General features: G+C 44.5%; 1 pseudogene; it reads left to right on the top strand.

Annotated features, from left to right (window-relative positions):
* The first annotated feature begins 2019 nt into the window (after positions 1–2019).
* LOC140204528 (interferon-gamma-inducible GTPase 10-like) lies at positions 2020–7032 on the top strand (annotated as a pseudogene).
* Positions 7033–8695: the final 1663 nt, after the last annotated feature.

Genomic DNA, 8695 nt, shown 5'->3' with positions numbered 1-8695 from the left:
AAACTGCTAGAGTCAGTTATCAAAGATGTGATAACAGCACATTTGGAAAGCAGTGAAATCATCGGACAAAGTCAGCATGGATTTATGAAAGGAAAATCATGTCTGACGAATCTCATAGAATTTTTTGAGGATGTAACTAGTAGAGTGGATAGGGGAGAACCAGTGGATGTGGTATATTTGGATTTTCAAAAGGCTTTTGACAAGGTCCCACACAGGAGATTAGTGTGCAAACTTAAAGCACACGGTATTGGGGGTAAGGTATTGATGTGGATAGAGAATTGGTTAGCAGACAGGAAGCAAAGGGTGGGAATAAACGGGACCTTTTCAGAATGGCAGGCAGTGACTAGTGGGGTACCACAAGGCTCAGTGCTGGGACCCCAGTTGTTTACAATATATATTAATGATTTGGATAAGGGAATTAAATGCAGCATCTCCAAGTTTGCGGATGACACAAAGCTGGGCGGCAGTGTTAGCTGTGAGGAGGATGCTAAGAGGATGCAGGGTGACTTGGATAGGTTAGGTGAGTGGGCAAATTCATGGCAGATGCAATTTAATGTGGATAAACGTGAGGTTATCCACTTTGGTGGCAAAAACAGGAAAACAGATTATTATCTAAATGGTGGCCGATTAGGAAAAGGGGAGGTGCAACGAGACCTGGGTGTCATTATACACCAGTCATTGAAAGTGGGCATGCAGGTACAGGTGAAAAAGGTGAATGGTATGCTGGCATTTATAGCAAGAGGATTCGAGTACAGGAGCAGGAAGGTACTACTGCAGTTATACAAGGCCTTGGTGAGACCATACCTAGAGTATTGTGTGCAGTTTTGGTTCCCTAATCTGAGGAAAGACATCCTTGCCATAGAGGGAGTGCAAAGAAGGTTCACCAGATTGATTCCTGGGATGGCAGGACTTTCATATGACGAAAGACTGGATGAACTAGGCTTATACTTGTTGGAATTTAGAAGATTGAGGGGGATCTTATTGAAATGTATAAAATCCTAAAGGGATTGGACAGGCTAGATGCAGGAAGATTGTTCCCGATGTTGGGGAAGTCCAGAACGAGGGGTCACAATTTGAGGATAAAGGGGAAGCCCTTTAGGACCGAGATTAGGAAAAACTTCTTCACACAGAGAGTGGTGAATCTGTGGAATTCTCTGCCACAGGAAACAGTTGAGGCCAGTTCATTGGCTATACTTAAGATGGAGTTATATATGGCCCTTGTGGCTAAAGGGATAGGGGGTATGGAGGGAAGGCTGGTACAGGGTTCTGACTTGGATGATCAGCCACCATCATACTGAATGGTGGTGCAGGCTCGAAGGGCCGAATGGCCTACTCCTGCACCTATTTTCCATGTTTCTATGTTTCTACGTGCTGTGTTTTGGACAAACCAGGGGTATTTTCTCTTGAAGCTGGGGGTGGCGGGTGGGGGGGGGGGGGCGGAGATAGTGATGAAGTTTTGAGAGACTTGAGAAATGTGTTGGAATTATATAAAGTAATGAGAGGCATGGAAGGATTTATTTTCACAGAAATATCAGACACTAGAAGGTATCGATGACGTGAGAGGGCATGTTTAAAGGTAATGTTTTTACTCAGAGACTGGTAGTGCCTGGATCTTTCTGTCACAGATGGTGGTGGAAGCAGACACAACAGGAGCATTTAAGAGACATTTAGACAGACACGTGAACATGCAGGGAATGCAGAGATATGTTTCTTGTGCAGGGAGATGAGATGAGTTTAGTTTGTCATCATGGTCAGCAGGAACAATATGAGCCAAGGACCCTGTTTCTATGCTGTACTGTTCTATTCTTGCATTCTTCTCCAGTGACTAAAGAGGATTTGCTGATCATCCTTAAATAATCGTGATAGGCAAATAACCATCAGTCACTCTTTTTACTTCCTTCAAGGAGATAACCTACACAAAGACAAAGAGGAGACCCGAGCCCCCAACCACTCTCCCTGTTTGGTGCTGGGATTACTGGATTTTCACACAAGCCACGCTGTGAGAAACAGCCATCAAGAATGGGAAGCACAAGCTCCAGGTAGGTCAGAACATGCCACACTGTGTGTCTCTTCAATGAACCCTACCTCAGCAACTCCTGCCAGTGCACTGCACACTGAGTGCTCAGCATTCTCATTGGTGCATGGGATCTGCTTTGTTGATCAGCTGCCATCCTGATAAATCTGATCCCATTGTGGGGTTGGATCTGGAATTCCTGAGTGTAGACCCAGTGACCATGTTGAACAATGATATCAGTGTATGATGGAGGGGAAGCTGTAGGTGATGGTGTTCCCTTGCATCAAATTCCTTGCCATTGAACACAGAAAGTCTCAACATGGGAATAGGTCCCTCAGCTCATCATGTTATGCTGCACCTTTTAAGATAATGGCTTCATGAAACCAATTACACTGCCTGCACATGGTCCATATTTCTCCATTCTCTGCAGTTACACATGCTCGTTAAAGAATCTCTTATACTCCTTGATCATATCTATTGCCACCAGCAACCCTTTCACATTAATATTCTTCAACAGATCCAACATCACCTTTTTCTTTATCTCAGAATACCCCAGCATATTAACATGCCCCACACTGTTCACACTGTTCCCCATGACTTTCCCCTTGTTGGATCAATACACAAAATCCTGTAGGGTTTCAGTAGGTCAGGCACAGATGCTGCATGATCTGCTGAATTTGCCCAGCATTTTGTCTGGTACTCATTAGGACTTCTCCACATCCTGCACCACCAAGTGTATGTTTAATCCTCTATTGTTGAGTGGTCCTACCCTATCCCTGGTTATTCTCTTACATTTGATGTATGTATAGAATGCCCTGGGATTCCCTTTAATATAACATGCCAAGGATTTTTCATTGTTCTCCTGGCTCACATCATTCCCTTTTCGAGTTCATCTTGGGCTTCTTTACATCCCTCAAGGACTCTGATCGATTATTTTAACACCCTAAACTGTACGTATGATTCCATTCCCCTCTTGACTCAATTAATAACCTCTTTCCAAAGCTCCCCTAATTTACCAAAGTCGTCCTTCCATCTGTCTAGAACATATCAGTTCCATTTTCTGTGAAGGTGTCATTAAACACCCTACAGGGATCAGATTTGTCTAGCCACAACTATTCCCGATTAACTCTACCAGATTGCTGCTTAAAACTCTGAGAATTTCCCTCCCCCTATTTAATGTTTTCTTGTAATATCTATATTTACTCATAACTATCAGAATTTAAGGTACTGTAATCACTGTTTCCTCTTATTTCCCCCCACTTAATGGTCAGTCAGCTGACCAGTCACATTTCCCAGTTACAGGTCTGGAGTGGCCTCTGTTCTAGCTGGAATATCCACATATTGTTTAAAGAAACTGTCTTTGATGAACCTGACAAATTCTGCCCTGTCTAACTCTCTTGCACAAAGAAGGCCCCAGTCTAATTTGGTGAAATTGCATTTGCCCAATAAAACAACCCTGTCGTTTTTGACAATCTTCCCAATCTGCCTGCATGTTTGTTCCTCAATGTCTTGGTTACAACTGGGGGCTCTATAATGTAATCCAGTCAGAGTAACTGCACCTTGAGTTTTACCCTTGTGGGCTCAGTGGATAAGCCGCCCATTATCCACTCCCTCTGAGAGCAGCTGTGATATTGTCCCTGATCAGCAGTGCCCTGTTTTATTAGTGGAGATCAGGGGGTTGTGAGTTGTTGTCAGAGTAGCCAAGAAGAAACAGTGTAGGGGATGTGTATGTGGCACACAGTGACAAGTCTGTGTGGTATTGGTGTCAAGAGTAGGTGGTTACACTCTCCTTGTTTGGAGATGGTCACAGCCTGGTACATTTGTTACAAACATGTTACTAGTCTTTGTTTACAATTTTTTCATCTTTTTCATCTTTTCAAATTACTTGTACATTTTTATTTTTCTTTATGACACCCAGACTCATCTCTGTTGCCACCCTCCACCCCCCCCACTGAGCATTCCCACCTTTCCCATGCACCTGCTTATTTCCATTTACCAAATTCTCTCTCACATACACATCAAGTTTCCAACTTTCCCACCCCCACCTGCAAGACAAGCAATTTACAGGGGCACATTAACCTAACAATTAACACAGTGTGACAGGATCACCCATGGGAAATTGACTCAGTCACAGGAGATCATGCAGACTCCACACAGACAGCACCAGAGACCAGGAGTGAAGCCAGGTCACTGGTGGTGTCAGTCCGCTGCACCACTTGCAGTACAGTGTCACTGACACCCCCCCCCTCGGGTCACTTTGTTACAGCAGGCATGAATTTGTTTAGTTTTCATTGTGAAATGAATTGAATCTTGTGTAATTATCAGCAAACCTCTGTCATCTGACCTTGCAGAGAAAGAGAGGTCATTTATGATGGAGTTGATACTGGTTGAACTGACAGCTATCACGTAAGGACTTCTGCATTGATATCATGAGGTTGTATGGATAGATTTCCAATACTCATAGTTCTAGAGAGCCAGGTTACAGCCTGACCTATGGCATTATCCACATGAAATTTACAAGCAATCTCTGTGGTCCTTTAGGTTTGCCTGTATGTTGCAATTATCACCTCATCCCAAAAACATACTGATTATTTGATTAACACTCATCAAGGTTGCTGGTGAACGCAGCAGGCCAGGCAGCATCTGTAGGAAGAGGTGCAGTCGACGTTTCAGACCGAGAGCCTTCGTCAGGACTAACTGAAGGAAGAGTGAGTAAGGGATTTGAAAGTTGGAGGGGGAGGGGGAGATCCAAAATGATAGGAGAAGACAGGAGGGGGAGGGATAGAGCCAAGAGCTGGACAGGTGATAGGCAAAAGGGGATACGAGAGGATCATGGGACAGGAGGTCCGGGAAGAAAGACGGGGGGGGGACGCAGAGGATGGGCAAGAGGTATATTCAGAGGGACAGAGGGAGAAAAAGGAGAGGGAGAGAAAGAATGTGTGCATAAAAATAAGTAACAGATGGGGTACGAGGGGGAGGTGGGGCCTAGTGGAAGTTAGAGAAGTCGATGCTCATGCCATCAGGTTGGAGGCTACCCAGACGGAATATAAGGTGTTGTTCCTCCAACCTGAGTGTGGCTTCATCTTTACAGTAGAGGAGGCCGTGGATAGATATGTCAGAATGGGAATGGGATGTGGAATTAAAATGTGTGGCCACTGGGAGATCCTGCTTTCTCTGGTGGACAGAGCGTTGATGTTCAGCAAAACGGTCTCCCAGTCTGCGTCGGGTCTCGCCAATATATAAAAGGCCACATCAGGAGCACCGGACGCAGTATATCACCCCAGTCGACTCACAGGTGAAGTGTTGCCTCACCTGGAAGGACTGTTTGGGGCCCTGAATGGTGGTACGGGAGGAAGTGTAAGGGCATGTGTAGCATTTGTTCCGCTTACACGGATAAGTGCCAGGAGGGAGATCAGTGGGGAGGGATGGGGACGAATGGACAAGGGAGTTGTGTAGGGAGCGATCCCTGCGGAATGCAGAGAGAGGGGGGGAGGGAAAGATGTGCTTAGTGGTGGGATCCCGTTGGAGGTGGCGGAAGTTACGGAGAATAATATGTTGGACCCGGAGGCTGGTGGGGTGGTAGGTGAGGACCAGGGGAACCCTATTCCTAGTAGGGTGGCGGGAGGATGGAGTGAGAGCAGATGTACGTGAAATGGGGGAGATGCGTTTAAGAGCAGAGTTGATAGTGGAGGAAGGGAAGCCCCTTTCTTTAAAAAAGGAAGACTGATTATTTGATTAATTGGTCCAAAATGAGATGGATGACAAGAGGTTGGGGATCTGTAAATTTGGAAGTTTTTATGATTAGAAATTCTAATGGAACATGTTTCTTTTCAGACAACAGGTGGCCCAGTCTGAGAATCCTATCAGCATGGAACAGCTCAACAAACTGAAATACTACTTTGAAGAGGATGGAGTGGAAAAAGTTACCTTTCTGAGAGAACGCAGCTAGCAGAACTGGGTAACACAGACCTTAACATTGCAGTGACGGGAGAAACAGGTGCAGGAAAATTCACCTTCGTCAATGCCATGAGAGGACTTTGGAACAGTGATGATGGAGCTGCTAAAGTTGGGCTCACTGAAACTACAATGGAGCCAATCGAATACCCACATCCCAATCAGTCCAATGTCTGCTACTTCGGACCTGCCAGGGATTGGGTCCACAGAATCTCCAGCTGCTGAATATCTGAGGGAAACAAAATTTGAAAGATACGATTTCTTCATCATAATATCAGCTTGTCATTTCAAAGAAAATGATGCAAACTCTGATAAAGAGATCAAACAACTTGGAAAAAATTCAATTTTCTCTGCACTAAGAATGATGAAGCTCTTAGTTCAATGAGAACGGGGGAAGGAAATTAATGAGGAAAATGAACTGGAGTATACTCAGAGTGACTGCATAAAGAAGTTGAGAGAGGTGGGGATTTTGACTCTGAACGTGTTTCTGATATCCAGTTTTGAGCAGGAACGATATGCTTTCAATCGATTAAATAAAACACTTGAAGATGATCTGCCGAATATAAAGAGAAGAATCTTTGTCCTGGCCTATGCTAACCAAAGTCTGGAGATTGTTCATGAGGAAAGCAAGATGCTGCAGAAACGTGTCTGGATGTCGACAACACTTTCAGGGTCTGTGGGAGCAGCCCCGTTCCTGGTCTCTCTCTGACTTGTGATATCGGCATACTGATTGGGGCAATAATCCATTCCTGTAAATGTCTGTGTCTGAATGAAGCTCCTCTTCAAAGACTGGCCAACATCACAGAAAAACCCGTGGAAGAGCTTAAAGCCATAGTTAAAGCTCCCCTGCTGGGGTAAATAGAAAAAAATATAATTGCGAGGTTAGGGTGGGGTGTTACAGTTGTTGCCATTTCAGTATTGGTATTTGGTCTTTACCCTATCCTCATCATTGGTTCCACTTTTGGAGCAGGATCATCATTTCTAATGATCTACTGACCGATGCACTGAAGAACCTTACAGAGAGCGCAGAGAGGGTGGTGAAGGTTGCATATGGCATTGATTAACTGGTCAGCGCCAACATCAATACAATGAGCTCATGTCTTTCTGGGGATAAAATATTTAAGAGGCCTGTCACTAAACCTTGCTGTAATTCTACATGACAACTTCCCCCTTTATTGATTTCCTTTCTGAATTATTGCTTATCCATTCCTGAGGAACACTTGTGCCTGACCGAGGGAGTGCGAATCCGTTAAAGACATGAAACAGGTGGACATAAATGACATGTGATCCTAATTTGAAGAGGAGCCAAGAAGTTATCTCCAGGTGTCTGAATGATGCTCACCTGTCAATCAATAGCCCAGTGTCAGACTGTTTAGACATTATAAGGTCACCGTGTATGCAGTATTACTGTGTACAAACTAATGGCTGTGATTTCCCTTCAATATCTGTAAAGATCTGATTGTGACGTCATAAAGAAGGCAATGGAAAGACATTGCAAGAAATCATTAAAAAATGGCTCCGAACTGAAGCACAACTCACATTTAAAAGAGCTGTTGAAATCACTAGTTCAAAGGGAGCAGCAGACAGAGACACAATTGAGTTGTAGTCAGGAATGAAAGTGAGTGTCAACAAAATTGCAGATATCCAACTAAGAGCTTACACTGGAGAAAAGTCAACTCCTGTAGGAGTGAGATTTGTAACAGATACAACAACCAACAATCTACATTGGGTAAAAACAGGAGGGCCAGCATTGTGGGGATGAGAGTGGCTGAGACAACTACAACTGGACTGGAGATATATCCACCATTTGCATGCCACATCCGCTGATGTAGAGCCAATTGAAATTGAATTGAGAAAGATTCTGAATGATACCACAGCAGTGTTCAAGGTTGCCATTGGATAACTCAAACCTATGAATGGTAAAATAGTGTTAAATGAAAATGCCACACCCAAGTTTTACAAAGCCCATCTGGATACTTATACCATCCATGATAAAGGATCCAGTGAACTAGATTGGCTGGAAGCTGAATAAATGTATTCAAGGTTGAGTGGAGCCCATGAGCCACAGCAATAGTTCCAGCAGACAAGAAGAGTGGATCTGACAACCCAGTCCTGAAAGTAGATCAATGCCCTCTGCCCAGGACAGAGGAAACCTTTGCAACCTTTCTGGAGGGAAGAATTTCAGCTGTGGACCCAACAGATGGTGACGTCAGACGCTGTACTCACACATTATGATCCATATCATCCAGTGAAGCTTGCCCGTAATGCCTTGTCTTGTGGTACAGATGCAGTCATGTCAACTGTTATGAGTGATGGAAGTGAACACTCCATAGCCTTTGTGTCACGTTCCCTGGCCACTGCAGAAAAAATAATGCACAGACTGACAGAGCAGCCTTGAGTCTGGTTTGGGGAGTAAAATGGTACAACCACTACCTGTAAGGCAGAGAATTTACCATCGTTACTGATTATCATCCACTGGTGTCCATTTTAAATTCACAGAAGGGTGACAATTTAAACACTGGCCCAGATATACTAGAAAGACAGAGTGTCAGGATCAGAGGCAAGAGCCGAGATCGCTCACTCTCCTGTGATCTTCACTCCTCTCCATGGTGCTGAGGCTATGAAGACTGCCCTGGTGCTGTGCTCCGTACCCACTAATATAATGAACTGATACTGAGGCTTTGGGCCTACTCCGGGCTGCTCTGGGGTTCGGATCTCAGGACTCAT

Source organism: Mobula birostris, chromosome 10, assembly GCF_030028105.1.
Source record: "Mobula birostris isolate sMobBir1 chromosome 10, sMobBir1.hap1, whole genome shotgun sequence".
Lineage (NCBI taxonomy): Eukaryota > Metazoa > Chordata > Chondrichthyes > Myliobatiformes > Myliobatidae > Mobula > Mobula birostris.
This window is presented reverse-complemented; position numbering and strand designations above follow the sequence as displayed.